This window comes from Gobio gobio (genome assembly GCF_949357685.1).
Source record: "Gobio gobio genome assembly, chromosome: 25".
Classification (NCBI taxonomy): Eukaryota; Metazoa; Chordata; class Actinopteri; order Cypriniformes; family Gobionidae; genus Gobio; species Gobio gobio.
In genome coordinates, this window is record NC_137121.1 from 20,008,318 (window position 1) to 20,018,858 (window position 10,541).

Below are 10,541 nucleotides of genomic sequence, written 5' to 3' on the forward strand. Positions count from 1 at the left end.
AACACTGACTGCCACTGTTCAATGCAAAGTAGCTCTGGCATGAAAGCTGCAGCAAGCCCCATGCACAACATGAAGTCACTTCCTGTCTGAGCTGCTTATACTAAAACTGTCTTCCTGTATTGGTACACAGGCATTGGTGGGTGATGAGCACTATGGGTTGAAGAGTGCTGGCTCGAGCAGCAGACGGCAAAAGGGGCGCCAACAGCGGTGCAATCCACAGAAGCCCTTACAGTGAGGATATAACACACTTCCCTTTAAAAACACTGTCTTCCCCTGCTGCTCTGACAACCTAATTTTATACTCGCCGCTAACAGGAATAACATGAATTATGTAAAGACAGGAAACTGATTGTCATTGTAGTGGCTTGCCATTTCAAATATGTCCCTTTTTTATGGCGATTTTTCAAAATGCATGAGTGCTGTTTAATTAAAGCACTCATTTGTCTTAGATTGTCTTAGATCAGTTAGGGCCAGTTGCATAAACTAAGCCATTATGTTAAGACAGTGTCTTAAGATCTAGTATGAGCCACTAGCAGTTAGGCAAGTGGCATTCAGTCTTACTTTTCGTATCAAATTAGGCCAGTCTATGTTTTTATGAAACTCATTTAAAAAAGTTATGAACAGTCTTAAAGAAAAAAATGTATGTCTAACTTGTTTGACTAGTCTTAACGGTTTATGCAACCGGCCCCAGGGGTCTTCAACTTTTTTCAGACCAAGAACCCCTTGATGAAGGACATGGAGCAAGTTACATATTGCATCAATTTGAGTGTTGCATTTTAAGACATAAACAAAGCGAAATACAAAACTAAGCAAGCATGGAAAAAGTACACCAATGCATTAAAAAACAACAGCCCTGAAACAAAACAAAAAGGTGCGAAAAAAGTGCTTCAATGCATTAAGTATTAAGGGGGGGGGGGGGGGGGTACACTGAACTGTGAAAAAAAAAATGCCACAAGTTGTCTGCGATAAATAGCAGGAAGACATTGTTTCAATTTTACTAACTGCCTCTCTTTACCACACTTGCCAAATAAAGCAACAAGCTATTAATATCACATGCTTGTTTGGCACTTAAAGCAACCCACGTAAGACATTTTATTAGTGTTGTTTGCTTAAGCATGCATCACTATTACTATCAGATGTACTTGTGTTAGACATTTGAGCAGCCCATTTAACCTCAAGTAATTGGTGCATAACTCAACATGAAAACATACTTTTGCCCTAATGGATGATCCCAGAGGACCCTAACAACACCCTAGCAACAACCTAAAAATATAAATGATATGCTAACCCTGTGAACAGGGCAACAGGCCCTGTGTAAGAATGTGAAGTGATGGACATCTCAGGCTTGCATTAAAGGGTTAGTTCACCCAATTACTCACCCTCATGTCGTTCCAAACCCCACAAGCCCTTTGTTCATCTTTGGAGCACAGTTTAGGATATTTTTTATAAAATCTGAGAGCTTTCGGACCCCTCCATTAGACAGCAATGTAATTAACACTTTCAAGGCCTAGAAAGGTAGTTGAAATATTCCATGTGACTACAGTGGTTCAACCTTAATTTTATGAAGCGACAAGAATACTGTTTGTGCGCAAAAAAACAAAATAACTTTATTCAATAATCTCTTCTCTTCTGTGTCAGTCTCTGTTCACAGCATGTGACGCAATACTGAGCTGCCATTCTGACGTAGAACTCGAACGCGCTGCAATGTGTTTACAAAGTGAACAGTGTCAGAGACTGACACGGAAGAGGATAAATTGTTGAATAAAGGCATTATTTCTGCACATCATAAGTATTCTCGTCGCTTCATAACATTAAGGTTTAACCACTGTCACATGGATGTCTTAACTACCTTTCTGGGCCATGAAAGTGGTGGTTGTTTTGCTGTCTATGGAGGGTTCAGAAAGCTCTCGGATTTCATAAAAAATATCTTCACTTGTGTTCCGAAGATGAACGCAGCTCTTATAGGGTTTGAAACGACATGAGGGTGAGTAATTAATGACAGAATGTTCATTTTTGGGTGAACCAACCCTTTAAATAATTTGACTACTGCACTGACACTAAGCTGTGGAAATCATCCAGATGGTGTTGTCGAGTTCACATTCGCCCTAAATAACCTTAATGGCAGGAAGAAAATGATGCAGTCATTTCTGCAGAAAATGTTTGCAGTCAAATGATGCAACACCTAAAGACAATGAATGCACACACAGAGATAAAAATGTGTGCCACATCAAAAAAGCAGGATACTGCCAATTCTAAACAAGATCCAACCACAAAAATGGCTCATCTAGAAAACAAGAAGCTGACATTCAAAGAGGAATGCATTCCCCAATAAAAATCAACGAGGCTTTTCTGTGATCATCAGCAACAATTTCGGGGGGTGTGCCTTGGCAAATCCCTTGTTACAAATGATATCATTGTTTAGGGATTGCATCGGCAGGGCTACGCCTTGCACAAGAAAACTTTTCATTCCTTGAGTATCTAAAAACTCGCAGCAGACATTTGGAGACCAGCAGGCAGCTCACTGCCACTGAATCCAGTCAAAGATGACAGGGACTGCAGAAGTTTCCAGAGGGTATGTTGTAGAACCAAAGCCTTTCCTTTTATTCACAGACTTCAACAAAAGAATCTTTGTACGCCAGAAGTGGACAATTCAACCCGGTTCTATCAAGGCTGGGTCTAATGGACATCGACTTTTTGAGGGCAACACAAGGATCCTTAAGAATCTTGCATCTGATAACGGCGTTGAGTGACATGAACAAGACTTTGACTTCTACACCAGTTTTCAAGGCCCACTTTTCCCCCTCACATTTCCAATTTCTTTTTATGATCGTTCATCTTTATGGTTCAGCTCTGAAAACAAACCTGCAGGCTATTAAAGCCAAAACGCCTTTGAATGTGATTTATGCTGTCATGTTCAAAGTAAAGCATGTGTGAGACTAGTAGTGAGACTCAGTAGGGGAGGCATGGCAGTTGCCTCCAGGCTACACGAGGAACCAGGAAACCAGCTTCAATGAGAGAGAACAGAGACGTGATGTGCCCGGAGATAGAGCGGATTCCAGCCTCGCAGCCTTTCATCCCTTAAATCCTTCTTCACATCCTCAAACAAATCATCTGATCACTTACAACCATGCACAATCACTACTATAGGTCAGCGTGTGACCTTACTCGAACGTTTGGATGCTCTTCGATTCTCCCTTTCAACCACAAATGGGGCATCTTTCCACATGTTAATTTAATGAGTACAGTCAGTGTGTTTCAGGAGGGCCGCTGAGATAGGCGCTCTATTTTTAGACCCGTTATGAAGTGCTAATGTGTCAGGGTGTGTATCCATGAAAATTTCAGAGGGAAAATGCTCAATATCAGGCATACATTTGCGTTCATTCGTCTTCATGCACGCCTGCTCTTTAAGGTTTCAGAAAGTCGTTGCTCAACAAAAGGCTTTAGGTCGGTAGGCTAGTTATAATATGGTTAAAGGACAGTTCCAGTACAGTACTAGCACAGACATTAGTAAATTGGGCTAGTTAGACAGACAAAACGTGCATCTGTGTGATATTCAACCTAATCCAATCCTTCTGATATCACCAAAAATTATGAAAAAAACTAGTACCATGTTGTATTCTTTCAATGACGAATGTGATTAACAATGTATATTTGGGATGCATTGATTTTTTGGGGGGGATGATACAGATTTTACAACATTAGTTCTCAGGTACAGAAATAAAGTAATCAAATGTAAAATATATCCTTCATTGTATCAATTCAATTAAGGGTGGCCTAGAAACCTAGACTCACCCTAGCGGTAGCAAATCTAATTTGCAGCCAGGGTCGTCTAGCAACTCTCCGTTGGCTTGCCAGCTGGAAAAACCAAACTCTGCTCTGGCCAATCACATTGTGTATAGAGTTGGTGGGCGGGATTAACATAATGACGGCAGAGTTGCGGCAGTTCCGCGCGCTACTTGTAAACAAAGAAGCTGGCAAACAGTGGTCTTTCGAATCGGCTTTGGCCGCGACTCTGGAAGACTTGGAGTTAAGCTTTTCTTTGAGAAAAGAACGGCACTGAAGTCATTCTTAAGAAAGGAATATGTGTTCGGAGTTTTGCCGAACTTATATTTTTCATTTTTTTGGTCTTTTGTTGTTTGATAAACATTAAAACAGACAGCAGTGCAGCAGGAATATTAGGCTGCTGTCACTTTAAGAGTTGTACGAATCCAATATACTGGTACACTACTAGTGTTTTATTTCTCAACTGTTTACATTCATTTAAGACATAACCGACTAGGTTTCCAAGGACAGGTATTTTGATATTTTTTTGTGTGAATTTGAAGTGAAAAGGAAAACTCAAATCAGTATTTGCGCGTGGTCTATAACGCGGTTTTCCAGGCATGCGCTTTGGATGTGTGCGCATGGGTTGGACGGATGTCTACCAAATTGGCATCAGACGATGTCTACTCTACAGTGAAACATTGGGGGGTTGCGTTTGAGCGTTAAGCTGTTAATGTGGCGCGCGTCTGGAGAAAGAGAGAACGAAAGGGCTGGAATGAAGCGTGTTTGGCTTTAGATAAAACTACTAGAGGATATAGCGCTGAAATATCATTTCCACAAACGATCCAAAGTGCTTGTGGTGTGATCCGCGCCGTTGTTTTGACGCTCTGCTCACTTCATCTAGAAACAGGAAAATGGTGCTAACGTCTCGGATGCGTACCGCGGTCCGCCATTTGAATATCAGTGGTTTAGTTCATGTAAAACATCTAGTAGCCTATAATTCATTTGCCGTTTTTTGCACAATAAAATCTTTAGTGTTTAAATTGTAATTTGTATTGTGATCGAGAACAACTTGGGGTGACGATGCCGGTTCAACATCGTGATACCTGTCAGCCATCGGCGATGGACGCTGGCTTTGTCTATCAGCCCAACCATAGTGCGCACACAAAACTTCTCACACAGTAAGTAGAATTTAGATCTCTTTTGTGTCTTCTTGCACTTGATTATTTAAATTGGCAAGGCTTAAAAACATGTGCACAGGATAAACTCATGAAGATGAAGCACTGGCATGTTCAGGACAGTGAGTTTCCTCAATTGTCTCGAGCATCGTTCAGGCAGTATTGTCGAGGCTGTATTTTGTACAAATTTCATTTTGTTTTAGCAAGTATTTAATCATTTTTATCCAGAGCAAAACATTGGCTTATGCAACAGACATACATACAACTCAGTGCCTTCACGCAGTTCATTAATAAACCATCGGTTTGTTATATCTGCCCTTTTCATGGTATAGTCAATATGCTGATGGGTGTAAATTGATCAAATCGCCAAATAAACATCAGCGGCCGATGCATACCTAGTGTATATCCATGGTAACTTACACCACCTTAGTAGTTCTTTGTAAAGGGCAAGGCAATTGTTGTTATTGTACTGCTAAATGTGTGTGAGAGGTGAAGAAAAGCAGCATTTATGGAATGTGAATTTCTTAACTTTTACTATCAGTGCACTGAGGCAAGATTCAACAGGTTGAGAGATTCTGACATCAGGTATTCTGCACCCCCCCCCCCTCCTCCTCCCTCTCTCTCTAAATTTAGCACATCACCTGATGATACAAATGTTTTGTGTTATTTTTTAGAAGCTGACAAGAACATACCACGCACACAAAACCATGCTATCATTATTGAATTGTAATTTTGATACCGTCATATTAGAGCCCATCTTACACATATTAATCATTTATACCTAATAATTGCAATAACCAGGGACATGCAGATTGGGGGCTGTCCCAGTGGCTAGAGCTACTGCGCCTCTGCTCTCATAATTACATATTCAAGTACGTTATTTTAGTAATAATAATCATCACTTCCACATCCGATTATACTGTAATATTGACACTGAGATGTTATGGGAGGCTCTTCATACTTCATCACCAAGAAATGCATGTCATTAATATTCATGTGCAAAATTCCTCTGCAATGGAAGACAAAGCGTTTCTATAAAGACAGTGTAGGGGCTAATACTGAGAGGATAACCCTTCTCATTCTGAATCTGAAATATTTGATAGAATATTACTTTGCTTTAGGTTAAAAAAAAATCTAAATTATTCCTAAAATATATAATTAAATATGAATTTTATTTCTTAAACCTTAAAATGATATAGGAATTAGGAAAAGTTAGTTTACAGCACACTCTAATGGTAATTCGTAACTAGTTTTTGGTAAACTGGTGGCTAATTTATATGCATTTGTACAATCTTATGTGTATGTTTTCATACGATCTGCTTACGTCCTACTGACGGTTAGATTTAGAGGTGGGGGGAAAAAAAATCACCACATTGTAAAATAGTTACGTTTGGAGATGATCACAAATGCAAATACAACAAGGCCAAAAACAACCCCAGTAAATGAGGGACACACCGGGAGTATATCATTAGCCTTCATAATCATTCCCAGTTATTTCCTTCTGTTTTGTTACCACAAGGCTATTTAAGTTCCACACCAGCCAGCGTCATGGCAGGGAGCGTCTCTCACTGGCTTGACCCCGCAAACTCTCTCCCCTCCGGGCGGAGCTGCTCCTACAGCTCTCTTTGATGCTTAATTACACCGCTCTGTCATCTACCGACAAGCCACTGTGACAGTAGGGAGCTCTACAACCAAACACAACTATAATGACTTCAATTTAGGTTGGTTCCTCTAACAGAAGACTTGGAATATAACAAGTCATATGAACTACATTTATAGTCAGTTTTGCATCTGGACAGTGTCCGTCCCCTGCAGAGAAATTTGACAGTTCAGGACAGTAATGAGCGATATCAGCATCACGTGTCCGACTCCGTAAGGAAGTGCTGACTTTAAACTGAGCAGTATATTAGAATAATGAAATAGCATGTGTCTGTAAAAATGACAGATGTTGGCAAAATGTGCAGAAAAGCAATGTTCTCGAGCAGTACACCACAAAATGTCTTTCTGAGCAAGGGAAAAGCACAGCAGGGGAAGCCCCATTGTGATTGACAGAGAGAAGTAGTTCAGACATACAAAAAGACATTAATTCTGACTTCAAGATGCAGTGAAGCCCAACTGAGAAGCTCATGCAGGTGTGAATTAAAGGAACTAAGCAGGAAGTGCCGTTTTGATGCTCTTCAAAGAAGGGGCTCTGCTTTTAACGGGCATCCGTGCAACAACAACAAGGCCATTTGATGCACCGAAGAATGAACCAATGAGGAAAGAAACAGTGTAAAATATACACAGGCAGACATTTGAAGAGCGCCATTCTAGAACGGCTGCCCAGTTAAAAGAGCAGTTAAGTAAAAAAAAAAAAAAAAAAAATTCTGTCATTTATTCAAACCTCATGTCTTTCAAAAACCTGTATGACTTTCTTATGTGGAAATATACTGGGGAATAGGGCTGTCAAGCCCCAAAAAGGACACAAAAATCACAATAAAACTACCATAAAAATAGTCCATATGACTTCTGCACTATATTCCAAGTCTTATGACTTTTTGTGGGAGTATCATACTGAAGTCCAAGTCATTAATTACTGAAAAAATCTGCTGCAGCTTTCAGATCAAATAACTATTAGACACTAATGTTAGCACAAAAGCAGTGTTATTTTACTCTCCAAAAAAAACAAAAAAAAAACAATAAGGTTCTATTTGGCACTAAAAGTGGTTCTTGGCTTGTAATCATAGGGGAACCAGTTTTGGTGCTATATATAGCACCATATCTTAACATGTTCTGTATATGATAGCGGTGCTATATAGCACCTCAGCCAAAGAACCAGTGAAGAACCACTGAAGCACCAAGATTAGTGCTATACATCACTTAAAGTGGTTCCCCTATGATTACGAGCCAAGAACCACTTTTAGTGCCATATAGCACCTTTTTTTTTCTTTTTTTTAGAGTGTATAGTATAAAAACAGAGATACTATTATAGTTTTTATTCGTATTTTGTATTAGTTTTTATTTTCCTTTTTCCTTTTAGTTTCATTTAGTAATTTTGTTGTGTTCTTGTTTTTTTATATAATATCTATATATAGCTTATTTCAGATTTAGTTATTTAGTACATCCAAGTTAACCTATTGAAAACAAGACATTTTGCCTTGACAACTAGCTGAAATAAAATATTTTAATATATATTTTTCAGTTAATATTTATTTTATTTAATTTCCATTCAAGAAATGAAAATGTTTTTACTGGGTTGTTTCAACTCACGTTTGGGTCAAACATGGACAAACCCAACAGTTGGTTTAAAAATTGTTATTACAACTTTTAAATTTTTTATTATAACTGTTAGATTTGTCCATATTTGACTCAACCATGGGTTGAAACAACCCAGCATTTCTCAGAGTGTAGTTTTAGTTTCAGTTAACCATTATAACCCTGGTAAAAAAGACACACAACTACCAATGCCACGTGTATTAGCGTCAATGGCATTGACACACCATTTTCTGTAGTAAAACATTTTTCAAGCCCATTTCAGAGCTTCCCCAGAGACCAAACTATTTCACAAAACCTATTTCAAGGTTTGCGTTCAAGCCACCAAACACTGTTGCCACGCAAATGAACAGCCAGAACGCATTCAAAGTTTTCTATTTTAGTTGAAAATGGTGTCTTGTAAGTGGCTCCAAAGTAAAAAATGATTTTTTTTTTTTTACAACGAAAAACGTACTTTAGCTGGACAATAACTTTTTTCTAGAGCTGCTGTACAGGAAAAACAATATCTTCCATTAATGTCCTATTATCACTGTAAAGCTGCTTTGAAACAATCTGTATTGTAAAAAGCGCTAAATATATCTATATGAAGGTGACTTAACCTGACCACTGGAATATTACGCACTGGATGGACTATTTATAATGACACTTTTACTTTTTGTTATACGTTTGACATAGTCAGTCCTCATTCATTTTCATTACGTTAGAAACAAAAATGGCCTGGATATTCTTCTTTCTTTCTTTTTTTAACAAACAAACAATCAAAGAGAATTTTCAATAAAAAACCCAACAGCAATCATTTTTATTATTTGGGGAACTGTTCCTTTAAAATCTGCACTTTAGAGGGAGGAAGTGACCTTTGGATTTCAACCTTTCTAAATCAATCTCATTAATATTAATGAAGGCAAAAAAACACACTGAAGCCATTCTGCTATGATTTGAATAACTGCCCTTTTACCATGGGATTTTTTTCCTCTTTTAAATATCACGAAAACATTCTAGTTTTGGATACAAATGAACTTGGCGTCCTATTACAGCTCAAAAAAATAAGAGTGTCCGCAACCAAAACCAGTTCAATTATTTACAGACCAGACCCACATTCAGATGTTGTTATTAAACATTCAAGGAACCATGACAACATAATCCCAGAATGATGCTGAGGGGGAACAGCAGCACTGCAGGAAAGGAGACAATGCATCTCAAACTGGGCTTAGTCCATTATGCCATCCTGCACCCAATGCATTCTGGCTTCCATCTTACACACATGATTTATTTAAGATGATTAAATAAACACGAAGGAGCTTCAAAAGACACGTTTTGTCTCATGCAGCAGCCTCAAGTGGCTCTTATTTAGACAGCTGTGAAACAGACCCATCGCATTCAGACTCAAAAACACAATGCGCCCATTCTTAGACATGCAGAAGGATGCAAAAAAAAAAAAAAAATTGTAAACCGGAAAGCAGAAAGGTGGTAAGATCAGGCTATAATATTGGCATAATAAAATACACAACAGTACCTATGTGATCCCTAGATGATCAGCCCTTGGTGTCCAAATGCCTTAAAGTTAGAGATGTTTTAGGCTTGTCCACTTAGTCCATGTGTGGGTCAAACCTACCAGAATGTATCAACGGAAGATACAGACGTGGTCATTCACACATTCAGCAAAACAGATCTTCCAGAGAGAGCTTTCCTCTAACATCAATGCAGAGCAGACAAAAGATGATCGACTCGCCCGTTCATACAAATATACCCCCAAAAACCGTTAAGACAGCGGCGGTTGTAACGTACGCGCTTCTTACACAGCGCGTGCGAGAAAACAAACGGCTCGGCCAAAAAAACACAAATGTTGCGGCGTATTACTGACCAGAGTAGTCGATAAACGGTAAGCCGCCTGAAGCGAGCAGATTTCAAGCGTTACGGAAGCGCAGCACACCCAAGGGCTACAGCTGTCTTTTACACACACAGGCCCTTGAAAAGGAAACGCACTTCTACAGACAGCCCCGCGAATAGTGCGCATGCGTCTCCGCGCTGTGCGAATTCTTACTACGGCGAAGGCTTAGCTAATGAATATTAATTAGGTGACGATACGTGATTTGCTGAAAGCCCGACGCTGGTGGTCCGCTGGCTAATTAACGAACGCTACTAGGATACTCGTTAATATTAATGAGGTTGCATACTGGACGCTCCAGGAAGGTTACCAAGCAACGTCAGCATGGCCTAATTAATATTCATTATCTCGGCCTTTTCCATGATAGGATTCGAAACTTCGCATTCGGAGACACGAGCGACAGCACGCGGTTTAAAAGAGAATTGCAACGATAAAAGACATTCACACGTAATATTTAAAAATAAA

The 10,541-nt window shown here is 39.3% G+C and overlaps 1 protein-coding gene across 2 annotated transcripts in view; it reads right to left on the minus strand.

Moving 5' to 3' along the window:
* csk (C-terminal Src kinase) overlaps window positions 1-10,180 on the minus strand; it is a 29,122-nt gene extending 18,942 nt beyond the window's left edge. The window contains exons 1-2 of one of the 2 annotated variants that reach the window (XM_079809913.1): window positions 10,053-10,180; window positions 9,705-9,799 (exon numbers count right to left, since the gene is read on the minus strand). The gene's annotated coding sequence lies outside the window, so the exon portion shown is untranslated. The remainder of the gene's footprint in view (window positions 1-9,704; window positions 9,800-10,052) is intronic. The other variant, XM_079809912.1, reaches the window with a different exon arrangement.
* Window positions 10,181-10,541: the final 361 nt, after the last annotated feature.